Here is a 17,095-nt window from a genome sequence, read left to right as displayed (position 1 = left end):
TATGAAATTTTTAGATTCGAGTGAAATCTTCGTTAATTGGGCCTCTCGAAATCATGCTTAGCTTACAGTGCATCGGGAATCAATCTTGCCTTTTCTATCCTTGTCCTTCTCTTGATCTGCCTCCCAACCACATCGAGAGGAACCTTAGGGCTCCCGGGGGGAGAGTGAGATTGTCGATCCGAATGACGATCAATATAGGCATCACGGTTGGGATGACGATGATGCCTAAAAGGCTCAGGAGATCTTCTTTTTCTTGTTCGACCTCAACTATATATCTCTTTGTTGATCAGCCATGCATTGCAATTCTCTCGTATACTATTGGTACTCCCGAGTAGAGTGAGTCTTCAATTGGTAGTATGTGCTATAACGATCCGTCTCGGAAGGCTCCCGACCCAACTCAGATGTTGGAGCCATAGAAATTTTCACCATTTGCACAACTTTTTCTCCTCTTTGATTCTCAAATTCCTGATTCCATAAGGGAAGAGGAGGAGTTTTGCAGAGAGTCGAGTAACGGAGTCGAAACTTCCTTTCTTTTTGTAGATTGTGATAAGTATATAATAAACAAAAGAGAAAAGAAATAATCACTTTCTCATTGATATTATCATAGGCTAACAAAATTATTTATATAGATAATCAAATAATTATATGAAAAAGTATCATGATATATATGGTAACATATTATGATACCTATGGCAATAATAAATATAAAAATAATGATAAATATGGTTAACTTAACTTTGAACCCTTTGTCATTATCAAAATACAGGTTCGATCTTCTGGTGCTTCCCGCACCAGCAAATCGACTATACTATAGCTGAAACAAGCGATGGGAATGAGCAAACTCTTAAGGCGATGAAGAAAAGAGGAAAAAAAAGCTTTATTCACTATCTATCAAGGAGTAGATGAAGTCGCTTTTGAGTTGATTGCTCTAGCAACAATGTCACAAGAGGCTTGGGAGATATTGAAGACAGCATATGATGGAGTAGATAAAGTAAAGAAGATTAGCCTACAAGTCCTACGAGTTCAATTTGAAGCACTACAACAAGAGGCTTCAGAAATAATTTCTAATTATTTCTCCCAAGTTATCTCTATTGTTCATCAAATGAGAAGAAATGACAAGGAGCTAAAAGATGTTTGAGTCGTTGAAAAGATCTTAAGGTCTTTAGACTCAAAGTTTTTTATAGGTGTGGCGATCGAGGAATCAAAAAATTTGGAAGTGATGGTTGTGGAAGAGCTTATGGAGTCCCTTCAAGCATTTGAACAAAGAATATTGAAGAAAAGTGAAGGAAGAACTTTGGAGAAAGCACTCCAAACTAAACTATCATTCAAGCAAAATAAATCATTAAGAGGAGGTCCTTGTTGGTGCAACCTTAGGTCAAGGTTGACCTAGTTGACCTGACTCGAGTTGTATTTTGATGTTTGACGAGAATAGAAAAGTTCTATTCTGATGTTTGACGAGAGTAGAAAGGTTGTATTCTGATGTTTGACAGAATACAAACTTGGGAGATTGTGGGTGCAATCTTTGGTCAAGGTTGACCTAGTTGACCCAAGGTGAGTCGACCTGATTCGGGAAATCCTAGTGAGTGAAGCCAGGTGAAAGTCCTGGTGAGTGAAGCCAGGCAAGGGAAAGTCTTGGTGAGTGAAGCCAGGCAGTTGGAAAGTTTTGGTGAGTGAAGCCAGGCAAGGGAAATCCATATAGGTCAAGGTTGACCAGACATCTGGTGAAAAGTCCAAGCAGGGAGCTTGGCACGAGAAAAGTCCAAGTATGGAGACTTGGCACGGAAAAGTCCAAGCAGGGAGCTTGGCACGAGAAAAGTCCAAGTATGGAGACTGTTGATACAGTCTGACCTGGCTGTTGTTTTGATGTTGACACTGATTTAAGTTTGTATCAGATATTAATTTAACTTAGAATGACTACTGATCGAGGTTGATCAGTTGGGAGGGAAAGTCCTGGTGAGTGAAGCCAGGCAAGGGAAATCCAGATGGGTCAAGGTTGACCAGACATCTGGTAAAAAGTCCAAGCAGGGAGCTTGGCACGGGAAAAGTCCAAGTATGGTGACTTGGCACGGAATGGTCAGAGAGGGCTCGGTAGCTCGTTCTCTGGACCGGATGAGGTCGGAGAGGGCTCGGTAGCTCGTTCTCCGGACTAGGTCAGAGAGGGCTCGGTAGCTCGGTCTCGGGACCAGGAAGACCTCAGGGTTTCGGGCTGGAAAGCTGCAAAACTCACTCGGTAGCATTGGATCGGTCTACAGACCGATCCAGTGATACCTTGGTCGTCTGGATCGGTCTGCAGACCGATCCAGTGATACTCCAAGATCACTGATCGGTCGGGTGACCGATCAGTAACCACTTTCTGGGCTATCGATCGGTCGGTGACCGATCAGATCCACACGTAAACATTCGTGGTTAACCGACGGTCGGATCGATCAAGAACTACGTAAGTATTTCAGGTTAACCGATCGTGGACCGATCGAACCACACGTACATTCTCAGGTTATCGATCGCCGATCGAAAGAAGTGATCGAACGCGAGAAAGCGTGGAACGCGTGGACCGATCCACATAGTATGATCGGTCCACGGATCGATCAGATCTTCCGGACCGATCTCCGATCGGTCAGAATATGGATCGGTCTCGACCGATCCACGCGATGTCGCATGTCTCCGCTACTTTTGAGATTTCGACTGCTTTACGATGCATCCGATCTAACATCCGCCAGGAGCTTTTTGAGTTACAGTCGCAGTACCATGGTGATGTTTGAATTCAAATCAATGACTATCAAAGGAATAAAACAAAATGGTTTTTCTACTGGTTATCGCTGTAAATTGTGCAAAAGAAGCGTCAACGTTCACTGGCTTGTTCAGTTGGCTCACTGGCTGCGATCAGCTTGACTCTTCCTTATTGGTTCGAGCTCAGAGACACCAGTGAAGACCAAGGATGGTATTGGTGTGAGTTCAAATGAGGAAGAAGCGTGATTGGCGACGCCTGGTTTGGCGACAGTGATACGCTACTGGTTTGCAGTGATTTGATGCAGGCAAACGCAGTGAAGAAAGCAGAGAAATAAGAAGGAGGAAGAGGAGAGGATGAAATACACTCTGGAAAAACTCTCTCTGTCATTCAAGCAAGAGGCTGTGCGTTTTCGTTGAGCTCTTGGCTGATTCCTCCTGTCGTTGTTTTTCTGCTTCGTGGCTGTAAGTTAAACTGTTAAATCCTTTAGCCACACTCTGTAAGTAATTGTGCTTCACTCTCAAAGCTACTCTTGTGATCTTTGTGGAGAGGTTACTCCACCGAGAAGGAGGATCTTTAGCCGGAATTTATCCGGGGTGCGATCTACCGAAGATCAAGGAGTCGTCCACCTTACGGACACGCCGAGGAGTAGGGGCAAGTTATCCCCGAACCTCGTAAATCCTAGTGTTAGTGTGCTTATGTTTTTCTCTCTTTTAGTTGTCTAATTCCGCTGTGCTAACGATTATCTGTGTAGAAGTTTTCGTTTAAGTTTTTAAAGGAGCTATTCATCCCCCCTCTAGCCATCTAAGATCCTAACAAGTGGTATCAGAGCCTGGTGCTCTTCATTTCGGCTTAACAACCCAAAGAGCTAAACAATGGCCATGAAGGAGGGACTCAGCACCAACCGTCCACCCTATTTCGATGGAGCAGATTTTCAATACTGGAAAAGCCGCATGGAGTATTACCTCAAGACCGATATCTCCATGTGGTTCTCCGTCAAGGAGGGATTCTCACCTCCAAAGGACGAAGAAGGTAAGGAACTTGACTCATCGAGATGGTCAACCGAGCAAACTCGCAAGGGACAAGCCGATGCCAAGGCAGTTGTCACTTTGCAATGTGGGATAGCCAAGGATCAACTTGTCAAGGTTGGTCCTTTCAAAAGTGCGAAGGATCTATGGAACAAGCTCATCGAGCTCCAAGAAGGAACTCGAGACTCTCGGATCGCCAAGAGGGATTTGTTCCTAAACCAACTACAGAACCTTGTCATGAAGGAAAATGAAACTGTAAGTGAGATACATGGAAGGTTCAAGGAGATCATCAATGGTCTCCATTCGGTGGATGAACGAGTAGAAAACCGTGACCTCGTAAGGTATGCTCTAAAAGCTTTTCCTAGGAATGCCTTGTGGTCATCCATGGTGGATGCCTACAAGGTATCCAAGGATCTTTCCATTGTTAAGTTAGATGAATTTTTTTGTGAAATGGAATTACATGAACTTGCTAACAAAGGGCAAAAAGAGAAAGGTATTGCTTTGGTTGCAGAAGAAAAGAGCAAGGAGGGAAGAAGAAAGAAAGAAAAGAAGAAGGAGAAAGAAATTGTTTCATCTTCATCCTCCTCCGAGTCCGATGATGAAGGTGAATCATCATCAAGCGAGATGGCCAACTTCGTGAGAAGAATCATGAGAAGGAGCAGAAGATACAAAGGAAAGGTAAACCTAGTGAACAAAATATTGACAAAACTAATGTTACATGTTATGAGTGCAGCAAAAAGGGACACTATCGGAGCGAGTGTCCGAAATTAAAAAGGAAGGAGGAACGAGCCAAAAAGAAGGAGGAAAGAGTCAAGAAGAAGAAGGCTCTAAAAGCTACATGGGATGAGTCTTCTTCAAGTTTATCTGAGGAAGAGAAGAGGGAGAAGAGTACACGGCAGTTAGCCCTCATGGCAAGAGAGGAGTCCGAGTCCGAGAGTGAGGACTCAAGCTCTTCAGCCGCGACTTCATCATCTTCGGATGATGAAGAGGTAACCTCTCCCCATTTAGAAAAGTGTTATAAAACAATTGCACATTTGTCTACTTCCCTTAAAAAATCAAAAACAGAAACTAAACTGCTAAAAGATGAAATAGAGAAATTAAGGGCCCTTAGGGAAGATGAGGTCGATGACCTTTATCAAGAGGCCCTAGAGGATGAAAACAAAACCTTGAAGGGTGAAATTGAGAAGCTCAAGAAAATGCTTGAGAAATTCTCAACCAGCTCTAAGACCTTAGACATGATTCTAAATGCCCAAAGGGCGGTTTACAACAAGGTTGGATTAGGATACCAACCTAAGGAGTCTAGCTTTATTTCTTTAGTGTCAAGAACCCAATTTCATAGAACACATGTTTCTAGGGTTCATGAGACTAGGAAGAAGGTGACTAAGGCATGGGTGCCTAAGTCTCTCATTGTAGATGCATTAGGTCCCAGAATTTGGGTACCTAAAACATCCGTCTTTCGTGTCTTGTAGGCATTGGTCGAGGGGGAGCGTCTATCAACTTGGTTTGTTGATAGTGGATGCTCCAAGCACATGACAGGGGACAAGTCACTATTCTCTACCATACAAAATAAAAATAGAGGTAATGTGTCTTTTGGCAATAATGGTAGTCTTAAGGTTATAGGGTTGGAGACATTCATATATCCGAATGTCTCCACATCAAGAATGTTCTTCTAGTCAAGGGGATGACTTTTAATCTCCTAAGTGTCAGTCAATTGTGTGATACGGGTTACACAATTGAATTTCATTCAAGTCAATGTTTGGTTAAACACATTGACACACTTGACACGGTACTAGTAGGCACAAGGGTTGATAATATTTATCAAGTATCGTTTAAAAGTGCTACTAATGCTTTGATTAAGTGTTTCATGTCAAAAGAAGAAGAGTCTTGGCTTTGGCATAGAAGGTTGGCACATGTAAACATGAAGAACATTCGGAAGTTGGCCAACAAAGGACTAGTACGAGGCTTACCAAGCATCAAGTACCAAAAGAACAAACTATGTGATGCATGTCAAATGGGTAAGCAAACAAAAGCATCTCATAAAGGTAAAAGCATTGTGAGTACATCTACTGCCTTAGACTTATTACATATGGACTTGTTTGATTGTAACAATGTTATTTCATTGAATGGTAGTAGATATTGTTTAGTAATTATTGATGATTTTACTAGATATACATGGACTTTCTTTTTGAAAACTAAGGATCAAACCATAGATATTTTTATTTCTTTTGTAGAAGAACTGAAAATGAAAAATCAACAACAATTAAAACCATTAGAAGTGATCATGGTGGTGAATTTCAAAACCATAGGTTCTTAGAATTTTGTCAAGCAAAAGGGTATAGACATGAGTTCTCAACTCCAAGGACTCCACAGCAAAATGGGGTTGTGGAGAGAAAGAATCGAGTCTTACAAGAGGCTGCACGAAGCATGCTCAATGAGTACTCACTACCGAGTTACTTGTGGGCTGAAGCTGTGAATACAGCTTGCTATGTGCAAAACCGAATCCTGATACATAGGTTTTTAGGAAAGACTCCTCATGAACTTTGGTTTGGGAAACCACCTACAATTAAACATCTTAGGGTGTTTGGTTGTAAGGTGTTTATTTTGAACACCAAGGACCATCTTGGAAAATTTTCGGCCAAGGCTGATGAAGGGATACTGGTCGGTTACTCGCTCACCAGCAAAGCCTATCGAGTCTACAACAATAGGACTAAATTGATTAAAGAGTCCTCTGATGTAGCTTTTGAAGAAATCCCTAAATCAAATGATCAATCAAGGGATGTAGGAGAAATTCAACTTGAACTTAGAAATCTAAGTTTGAATGATCAAAATGAAGAAAGAGTCGAGGTTGACTCTGATGACGATGAGCAAAGGCAACAAAGGGCTCCGGTTGATCCCTTGCCTGATATTGAGTCCTTGCCTGTGCCTAGTGAGACCATTCATGAGGCACCACCAACACCAAGACAATCTAGGATAACCACTAGTCATCCCCAAGACCAAATTGTGGGAGATATCCAACAAGGGGTTAGGACTAGGTCATTCTTTAGAAATGAGTCTAATGAAGTCGCATTGATTTCAGAGATTGAACCAAAATTAGTTGATGAGGCATTGCGCGATCCTGATTGGATCATAGCTATGCAAGATGAGTTAGGTCAATTTGAAAGGAGCCAAGTGTGGGACTTAGTTCCTAGACCTAAGAAGACCACCATTATTGGAACTAAATGGGTCTTCAAAAATAAGTTAAATCAAAAGGGAGAAGTTGTAAGAAACAAGGCAAGACTTGTAGCCAAGGGCTATAGTCAAGTCGAAGGTCTCGATTATGATGAGACTTATGCTCCCGTGGCCCGATTAGAGTCCATTCGTTTGATGCTAGCTTTTGCTGCACATAGAGGTTTCAAGCTCTATCAAATGGATGTTAAATCTGCCTTCTTAAATGGCTTCATTAAAGAAGAGGTCTATGTTGAACAACCCCCGGGGTTTGTGAGTACCAAAGCTCCAAACCACGTATACAAGCTCAAGAAAGCTCTTTATGGGCTTAAACAAGCACCTCGAGCTTGGTACGAAAGGCTGTCAACTTATTTACTAGAAAAGGGCTTTGTAAGAGGCCAAATAGACCCAACACTATTTCTGCGTAGAGATGGTGAAAATATTTTCGTAGCCCAAGTGTATGTCGATGACATAATTTGTGGCTCAAATAACAAGGTCTATTTAAATGAATTCATTTCTCACATGGAAAGTGAGTTTGAGATGAGTCTAGTAGGAGAGTTGACATTCTTCCTCGGACTTGAAATCAAACAAACTCGAGATGGAATTTATGTCCATCAGACAAAATACACTCAAGAGATGCTTAGAAAATTCAATATGAGTGACTCTAAGGAAATGTCCACTCCAATGGCGACAAGCACTCGCCTTGACAATGATGAGAGTGGAAAACCAATTGATCTAACACAATATAGAAGCATGATTGGTAGTCTTCTATATCTCACAGCTAGTCGACCAGACATACTTTTTGCTGTGGGCATGTGTGCTAGATATCAAGTCTGTGCCAAGGAATCTCATTTAATTACAGTTAAGAGAATATTGAGATACCTTAAGGGCACAATTCGAGTAGGTCTATGGTACCCTCGTACAGAGTCTTTTGACTTGATAGGCTATACCGATTCCGATTATGCTGGGTGCAAACTGGATCGGAAAAGCACTAGTGGGGGTTGCCAATTTTTAGGTTCATCATTAGTTAGTTGGTCAAGTCGGAAGCAACATTGTGTGGCTCTCTCCACGACCGAGGCTGAATACATTGCCATGGGAGAGAGTGTATCACAATTGTTGTGGATGATTCACACTCTAGAGGATTATGGACTTTCTTATAAGGGTGTACAAGTGCTATGTGACAACATTAGCACGATCAACCTAACTAAAAATCCAGTCCATCATTCAAGGACCAAGCACATTGAAGTGCGTCATCACTTCATTAGAGATCACGTAGCTAGGGGTGACATTGTGCTCACATATGTGGAGTCAAAGTCAAACCTAGCCGACATTTTCACCAAACCCCTTCCGGAGAATGAATTTAGTCATTTAAGGAGGGAATTGGGAATGTGTTTGGCTCCTTAGGTCCTTAGGACCTCATCATGATCAATAAGGAAAAATTAAAAATGACAAGAGAAATTGGGAATGATTTTGGGCAACTTGGGAACATCTCACACAAACTATAAGGTTTAACAAAATATTTTTGTTTGCTAGAAATGGGGTGAGATGCTAGGAACAACCAAATTATTCAAAATGTATCATGCATCCCTTGAATAATTAGGTTGAAGAGACATTAATTGAGTATGGGGAACACCATTACATAATTCATGTGTAATTGGTTCCTTGATCTTACTCATATATTCCAATCAAGGAATCTTGGTTGGATTTTTGCCTAGAAGTTATCCAATTATAGTTGATGGTTGATTTGTTGATTGATATTTTTGATTGATACTTAACATGCCTTGATTGAAAATTAGGACAAGTTGTTTATATTTTGACAAACTTGAAACTGATCATAGCAATCCTAGGTCTTAACTAATACCTTGGTTCACTATAGGTAATAGTTTTATAAGGTTCTCTAAGATTGGAACTCTAAGATTCCAAATGTCTGAGTTTTTGGGTTTTGAAGTCTGAAACTTTCGGGCTCTAAACAAGCTCAGGCCATAAGAGTTCAGTTTTTGAACACAATTGTGGGTGTTGATCCTTAGGTTTTAGGTTATGAATTTGGGAGGTTCTGAATTCTTGGTTGTTGAACTTTTCAGAATTCTCGATCAACAACGGCTCAAAAATTTCAGTTACTGAAATCAGAATTTCAGGATTATCAGACACTGATCGGTCCAGGGACCGATCAGGCCGATATCTGATCGGTCCCTACGACCGATCAGTAGAGTTCATTCGATATCTGATCGGTCTGCAGACCGATCAGGGGTTCTGAAACGTATCGCTAGCTACTGATCGACCTCTGATCGGTCCGGGGACCGATCAGGAGGTTCCCTGATCGGTCTCCACGACCGATCAGGAGGCTCTGGCACGCATCCACCTCTGATCGGTCCGGGGACCGATCAGGAGATACTGGGTCGGTCTGTCGACCGATCCAGAACGAATCCATAACTCTTCGGTCAGTTCTATGGTTCGCAGGAAGGCTACCTGATCGGTCTCCACGACCGATCAGAGGGTTTCCTGATCGGTCCGGGGGACCGATCAGACCTCTTTGGGCGTTAAAATCGATACTGATCGGACGACCGTCCGATCAGATCTCACTGTGCACTATCCCCTCATTAAATCCTCCCGACCTCCTCTCTTCCCGATCTTCTTCCTTTTCCAAAACCCTAGCCGACCAACTCATAACCTAGCCGACGCCCCTCTTTTCCTCCCGTCTTCTCGACCCATCATCTTCTAAAAGCCGAAGGTTACAATGGCGCCCAGGTAACTCTTCTTCCTCCCGAGATTTGTTCATTCTTAGCTGTTTAGCTTCTTTTCACATTTTCTCTATGTGTGTTGTCTCGGTTCTCTCTGTGTGGTCTCGGTTCTCTCTATGTGGCTCCCGTGGACTCCCATTTGCCCCGACCGTGTCCAAATCCTTATCTATCTAGGAAGAAAGCAGTCGGTGAGGGTTCTTCTAAGTCCCCAGCTGAGAAAACCAAGTCTCCTGCTCCCTCTCGACCCCAACCAGCTAGTTCCAATAGATTCCCAAACCGCCAGTCTGAGCAAGCTTTTCAACAAAGGACATTCAAATTACTCCCTTGTAGGTCCGTGGATAGAAAATTCATGGACGAATTTTGCCCACAAGTGTCCGAAATCATAGCATACTACAAACTCGATTCACTAGTCTACTTGGAACGGGATATCAACTATGACTTGGTCTCTGAGTTCTATAACAACCTTCATGAGACTAATGATCAAGGTTTTAAAACAAGAGTTGCTAAGCGGACTCTTGATTTCAGTATCTCATCTTTCTTTGAGTATCTCAATTGTCGGAGGTGTTCCGGTGATGTCTTTTCGATATTTCCTGACTTACCAGATCAGTTACCTCCACCGTTTGATATCTCACCTGACGATATATATGAGTACTTCTTCAGACAGCCTAGACAAGGGCTAGATGAGCTAGATGTTGACTTCCCTACTTTTGCAGCCTTGAGATTATCTCCTCAAGATTACATTCTTTTTAAAATTGTCACGAACTGCCTTCTACCTATCACATCTAAACCATTATCTGAGATCCGATCATATCATTGTCTTATGCTTTATGGTTTGCGTCGGCGTCTCGATTTTGATATCATGTCGAGCATCTACTCCTCGATCATATCATATTCTCAGCCTAGCGGCTTCACTATTTATATGCCTTATGGGCATATAATTACTGATTGGCTTGAGACCCTTTAGGTTGATGTCTCTAAGGGTAGAATAATCAAAATGGTCAGGAAGGATTGCCGACTTGGGAAACGGGCATTTTCCAAGTCTGAAATCATAGGGCAAAATGGGGATGTTCAGTGGAAGGATGGGAGAGCTTTAGGTGAGTTACCACGGGGACCTCCACGACAGGTTGCAGCTGCTCCTGTTGCTGCTCCTCCTGCTGACATTGGCGAGGCGGATCCAGACCTGCGCTGGCAGATCGCTGAGTTGGAGAGCCGATTTGATCGTCACGAGGAGATGGTGGCTGCTGAGTTCGATGGACTACGCATACGGATTGACCAGCGCTACGATGACCTGCGCGGGCATATTGACCAGTGCTTCGATGATATGCGCAGTCATCAGGTGGTGACACAGCAGTTGCTACTCGGATGGATGGCACGCTACCCGCCTCCGCAGTCTTACCCAGGCTATTCATCCTCCGGCATGCCGCCTCAGGATTTCACCCCTCCTGCCGATGATGGTGATATTCCTCAGTGTGAGGATGTTGATTGATATAGTTTGTTTGTTGGCTGTCTGTATTTTGGATGTTATTTATTAGTCTTTATGACTGACCTGGATGTTTGCACTTCTGATGCTACTCCTGTATTTATGCTACTCCGTTTTCTTTTTGCTTGCTCTTTATTATGCTTCATTTTCTATTGGATATTAATATGCTGTTCACTTGCATGTCCTGTTTGTCCTTTATCTCTTTATCACTGTCTCGTAATACACTTAGAGGCATTTTGGGGGATTAAGAAAGAAAACAGTATGGGTTAAGGGGGAGTCTTTTAACATTTTCTTACTTGGTTCGCACCTTTTCGGTGTTTGACAAAGGGGGAGAAGGTAACTAAGTTTAGAATTAAATGAAAGTTTGAGTTAGGGGGAGAATCATGAGTCTCCTATTCTTACATGGTACTGTATCTATCTTAGGGGGATGATTCTCCTATTCTTACATGGCACTTTATCTGTCTTAGGGGGAGGATCTTGATTCCCCTAAAATTATGAAAATTTGAACAATTCTGATCTAAACTTAAATCGTGTTGTCAAACAACAAAAAGGGAGATTGTTGATACGATCTCTCGCTGTTGTTTTGATGTTGACACGATTTAAGTTTGTATCGATATTAATTTAACTCAGAATGACTACTGATCGAGGTTGATCGGTTGGGAGGGAAAGTCCTGTGAAGTGAGGCAGGGGAAATCCAGATGGGTCAAGGTTGACGGAACATCGGTAAAAGTCCAAGCAGGAGCTTGGCACGAAAAGTCCAAGTATGGTGACTTGGCACGGAATGGTCGAGAGGGCTCGGTGCTCGTTCTCGGACCGGATGAGGTCGGAGAGGGCTCGGTGGCTCGTTCCGGACTAGGTCGAGAGGGCTCGGTAGCTCGGTCTGGGACCGGGAAGACCTCGGGTTTCGGGCTAGAAAGCTGCAAAACTCACTCGGTAGCATTGGATCGGTCTACGCATCGATCCGGATATTTGTCGTCTGGATCGGTGCACCGATCCAAAGGATACTCAAGATCACCGATCGGTCGGGTGACCGATCGAACCTACCGATTTGACCATTCCGATCGATCGGTGACCGATCGGGATCCTAAACATTCAGGTTAACCGATCGGCGTGGACCGATCGGTAACTTCAGTGGGTTAACCGATCGATGCGTGGACCGATCAAGAACCTGACGTACATGGGTTATCCGATCGATGCACCGATCGAAAGAAGTGATCGAACGCCGAGAAAGCGTGGAACGGTCGTGGACCGATCCACATAGTATGATCGGTCCACGCATCGATCAGGATCTTCCGGACCGATGTCGATCTGAAGCTATGGATCGGTCCGACCGATCCAGCTGTCGCATGTCCTGCTACTTCTCCGAGATTTCTGACTCGTTTCTGATGCATCTGATCTAACATATGCTTGTGAGCTTTTTGAGTTACAGGCTACAGGTACCATGGTGATGTTTGAATTCAAATCAATGACTATCAAAGGAATAAAACAAAATGGTTTTTCTACTGGTTATCGCTGTAAATTGTGCAAAAGAAGCGTCAACGTTCACTGGCTTGTTCAGTTGGCTCACTGGCTGCGATCAGCTTGACTCTTCCTTATTGGTTCGAGCTCAGAGACACCAGTGAAGACCAAGGATGGTATTGGTGTGAGTTCAGATGAGGAAGAAGCGTGATTGGCGACGCCTGGTTTGGCGACAGTGATACGCTACTGGTTTGCAGTGATTCGATGCAGGCAAACGCAGTGAAGAAAGCAGAGAAATAAGAAGGAGGAAGAGGAGAGGATGAAATACACTCTGGAAAAACTCTCTCTGTCGTTCAAGCAAGAGGCTATGCGTTTTCGTTGAGCTCTTGGCTGATTCGTCCTGTCGTTGTTTTTCTGCTTCGTGGCTGTAAGTTAAACTGTTAAATCCTTTAGCCACACTCTGTAAGTAATTGTGCTTCACTCTCAAAGCTACTCTTGTGATCTTTGTGGAGAGGTTACTCCACCGAGAAGGAGGATCTTTAGCCGGAATTTATCCGGGGTGCGATCTACCGAAGATCAAGGAGTCGTCCACCTTACGGACACGCCGAGGAGTAGGGGCAAGTTATCCCCGAACCTCGTAAATCCTAGTGTTAGTGTGCTTATGTTTTTCTCTCTTTTAGTTGTCTAATTCCCCTGTGCTAACGATTATCTGTGTAGAAGTTTTCGTTTAAGTTTTTAAAGGAGCTATTCACCCCTCCTCTAGCCATCTAAGATCCCAACAGAGACTTGGCACGGAAAAGTCCAAGCAGGGAGACTTGGCACGGAAAAGTTCAAGTATGGAGACTTGGCACGGAAAAGTCCAAGTATGGAGACTTGGAACGGAAAAGTCCAAGCAGGGAGCTTGGCACGGGAAAAGTCCAAGCATGGGAAGTCGGAGAGGGCTTGGTAGCTCGTTCTCCGGACTAGGTCAGAGAGGGCTCGGGAGCTCGTTCTCTGGACCGGACGTGGAAGTCGGAGAGGGCTCGGTAGCTCGTTCTCCGGACTATGTCAGAGAGGGCTCGGTAGCTCGTTCTCTGGACCGGACGAAGTCGGAGAGGGCTCGGTAGCTCGTTCTCCGGACTAGGTCAGAAAGGGCTCGGTAGCTCGTTCTCTGGACCAGACGAAGTCGGAGAGGGCTCGGTAGCTCGTTCTCCGGACTAGGTCAGAGAGGGCTCGGTAGCTCGTTCTCAGGACCAGGTAGGGTTAGGGCTGGGAGCTCTAAACCTGGATCGGTCTGGTGACTGATCCAATGATACGGCTGATCGGTCTGCAGACCGATCAGTAACCAGTCAGTGTGGTACTGTGAGTTATCTGATCGGTCTGGAGACCGATCAGGAAGCAACACAAAGGAAAAGGAGAGAAAGGACTGATCGGTCTAGGGACCGATCAGATCCCTCCTGGACCGATCAGGATATGGTCTGATCGGTCCAGGCGTAGCCTGATCGGTCTGTGGACCGATCAGGGATCTCCTGGACCGATCAGGTGATCGGTCCAGGCATAGCCGTTGAGTCACAACGGCTATCTCCGTCTCCTTCGCAGAACTCTGTCGCCAGGTGAGCAGGTGCAGGTTATAAAGAGGTCGAGGGCTTCTACAGTGGTATTTCTTCTTCTTCTTGGTTCCTTATGCTCTTACTGAGCTTTGCTGAGCTCATACTTCTTGAAGCTTCGAGTGAGCTTCCTTCGGTTGGTTTAGCTGCTGTTAGGCATCCGTGAAGTTGTTGCTTCATCAACGGACTCCCGTCGACGAGAAGGCAAAGTGTTTTTTACATTCGTATTGCTTTTTGTTTCTTGCCTTCTTTCTTGTACTCCTATCTTGCTGTTGCAAGAGATTGTGGCGAGGTTTCTCCACCCAGAAGGAGTGTTTATTAGCCGGTTTTCCGGGGTCTCATCCACCGACGGATTGAGAGGATTCGTCCACCTTACGGACACGCCGAGGAGTAGGAGTTTCATCTCCGAACCTCGTTACATCGCTGTGCTTGAGATTTGATTTCTCCATTTACGTTTCTGTTGTTATTTTTCCGCTGCGCTAACTTGATTTGTAGAAAGAAACGCGAATTTGGGGTCGGCTATTCACACCCCCCCTCTCTAGCCGCTATCCGAAGGTCCTAATAAGTGGTATCAGAGCAAGGTTGCTCTTCGTCGAATTAACACCCGAGGGAGCACAAGCTAGAGAATGGATCAATTTGGAGAAGACATCACGATTCCACCCTTCTACGATCGCGACGACTTCGCATATTGGAAGGTAAGAATGAAGTATTTTCTTATGACTAATCTAGTTAATTGGAGTTGTGTCCAAGTAGGTTTTACTCCTCCGGTGGTTAAGAAGGGAGAACCTCTCGAGAAGAAGAAGTGGACGAAGGAACAAATCCACCAATCCACGATCAATGATGAGGTAACGAAAATTCTTGATTTTTCATTACCTAATGATATGTTGTGCAAGATAGGTGGATACAACAATGCCAAGGAATTATGGAACAACTTGGCTAAGTTCCATGAGGAGAGCTCCACTTCAAGTCATGAAGAGGAGTCAAGTGAGCCAAGTAGCTCACATCATGGAGGAAAGGAATTAGAAGTTGAGGGCTACTCAACATCTAAGGAAGAGGAGGAGGAGAGTTCTTCTTCAAGATTGGAGCAAGAAGATGAAGCCTCTACTTCCGGAAGGGATGAAGAAGAAAGCATACAACCATCCTCAACCCTAGGTAACTCAAGCAATTTACTTTCAAGTAAATTACATATAATGTGCTTTGAGTGTAGGGAATTTGGGCATTACAAGAGTAAATGTCCAAAGAGGATTAGGAAGACTCCACCGGCGCCAAAGGTCAAGGAAGCCGGAGTCCCGATACGCAAGGGCAAGGAGCACGTGGTGTGCTTCCAATGCAAGCAAAGGGGACATTATATGAGCCAATGTCCGAGGGGGAGGCAACCTCACAAGGACAAGAGACCAAGCACATCTATGGGGGGAGCTAAGGCAAACCCTAAGGTATCTTTTAAGGCACGTTATTGCAATTCTAATGAGAAATATGTTAGTAGCTTTATTGCAATTGCCAATGATGATAAGCATGATAACCATAGAATCCGATACATGTCCTTAGGTGCCAAACATGTTAGCCTAGGTAAGGACAATTCTAGAATGTTCAAGAAAGAACATTGGAAAACCTAAGTTAGGTTATCGGGTTAACCTAACTTGGTTATGGTTTTTGTCAAACATCAAAAAGGGGGAGATTGTTGGTGCAACCTTAGGTCAAGGTTGACCTAGTTGACCTGACTCGAGTTGTATTTTGATGCTTGACGAGAATAGAAAAGTTCTATTCTGATTTTTGACGAGAGTAGAAAAGTTGTATTCTGATGTTTGACAGAATACAAACTTGGGAGATTGTGGGTGCAATCTTTGGTCAAGGTTGACCTAGTTGACCCAAGGTGAGTCGACCTGATTCGGGAAATCCTGGTGAGTGAAGCCAGGTGAAAGTCCTGGTGAGTGAAGCCAGGCAAGGGAAAGTCCTGGTGAGTGAAGCCAGGCAGTTGGAAAGTTCTGGTGAGTGAAGCCAGGCAAGGGAAATCCAGATAGGTCAAGGTTGACCAGACATCTGGTGAAAAGTCCAAGCAGGGAGCTTGGCACGAGAAAAGTCCAAGTATGGAGACTTGGCACGGAAAAGTCCAAGCAGGGAGCTTGGCACGAGAAAAGTCCAAGTATGGAGACTTGGCACGGAAAAGTCCAAGCAGAGAGACTTGGCACGGAAAAGTCCAAGTATGGAGACTTGGTGTTAGGATCGATGGTCGCGGCTAGAGAGGGGGGGGTGTGAATAGCCGACCCCAAATTCTTTCGTTTCTTCCTATGATTAGGGTTAGTGCAGCGGAAATAAACAATAGAAACGATAAAGGAGAAGCAAACCTCAACACGAAGATGTAACGAGGTTCGGAGATGATACTCCTACTCCTCGGCGTGTCCGTAAGGTGGACGAAGCCTATCAATCCGTCGGTGGATGAGTCCCCGAAAAACCGGCTAATAAGAACACTCCTTCTGGGTGGAGAAACCTCACCACAGAAACTTCTTGCAACAGCAAGAAAGGTGTACAAAAATACAGCACAAAACAGAAGATAATATGAATGTACAAAACAAAGCTTGCCTACTGTTCTTGTCGACTGGAATCCGAAGCAGCAACTTCAGGAAACTCACAGCAGCAGCTGATCAGTCGAGGAAAGCTCACCCGAAGCTTCAAGAAGGAGCGAGCTCAGCAAAGCTCAAATCACAGCAGTGAAGAAGAAAAAGAAGAAGCTTCAGAGAGAGAGAGAACTGTAGAAACCCTCGATCTCCTTTTATAACCTGCGCAAAGAAGACAGCGAAGAAGACGGAGATAGCCGTTGTCACTCACAACGGCTATACCTGGACCGATCAGGCTCCACCCTGATCGGTCCAGGGTGCTGC

This window comes from Zingiber officinale, chromosome 6A, assembly GCF_018446385.1.
Source record: "Zingiber officinale cultivar Zhangliang chromosome 6A, Zo_v1.1, whole genome shotgun sequence".
Classification (NCBI taxonomy): domain Eukaryota; kingdom Viridiplantae; phylum Streptophyta; class Magnoliopsida; order Zingiberales; family Zingiberaceae; genus Zingiber; species Zingiber officinale.
This window is presented reverse-complemented; position numbering follows the sequence as displayed.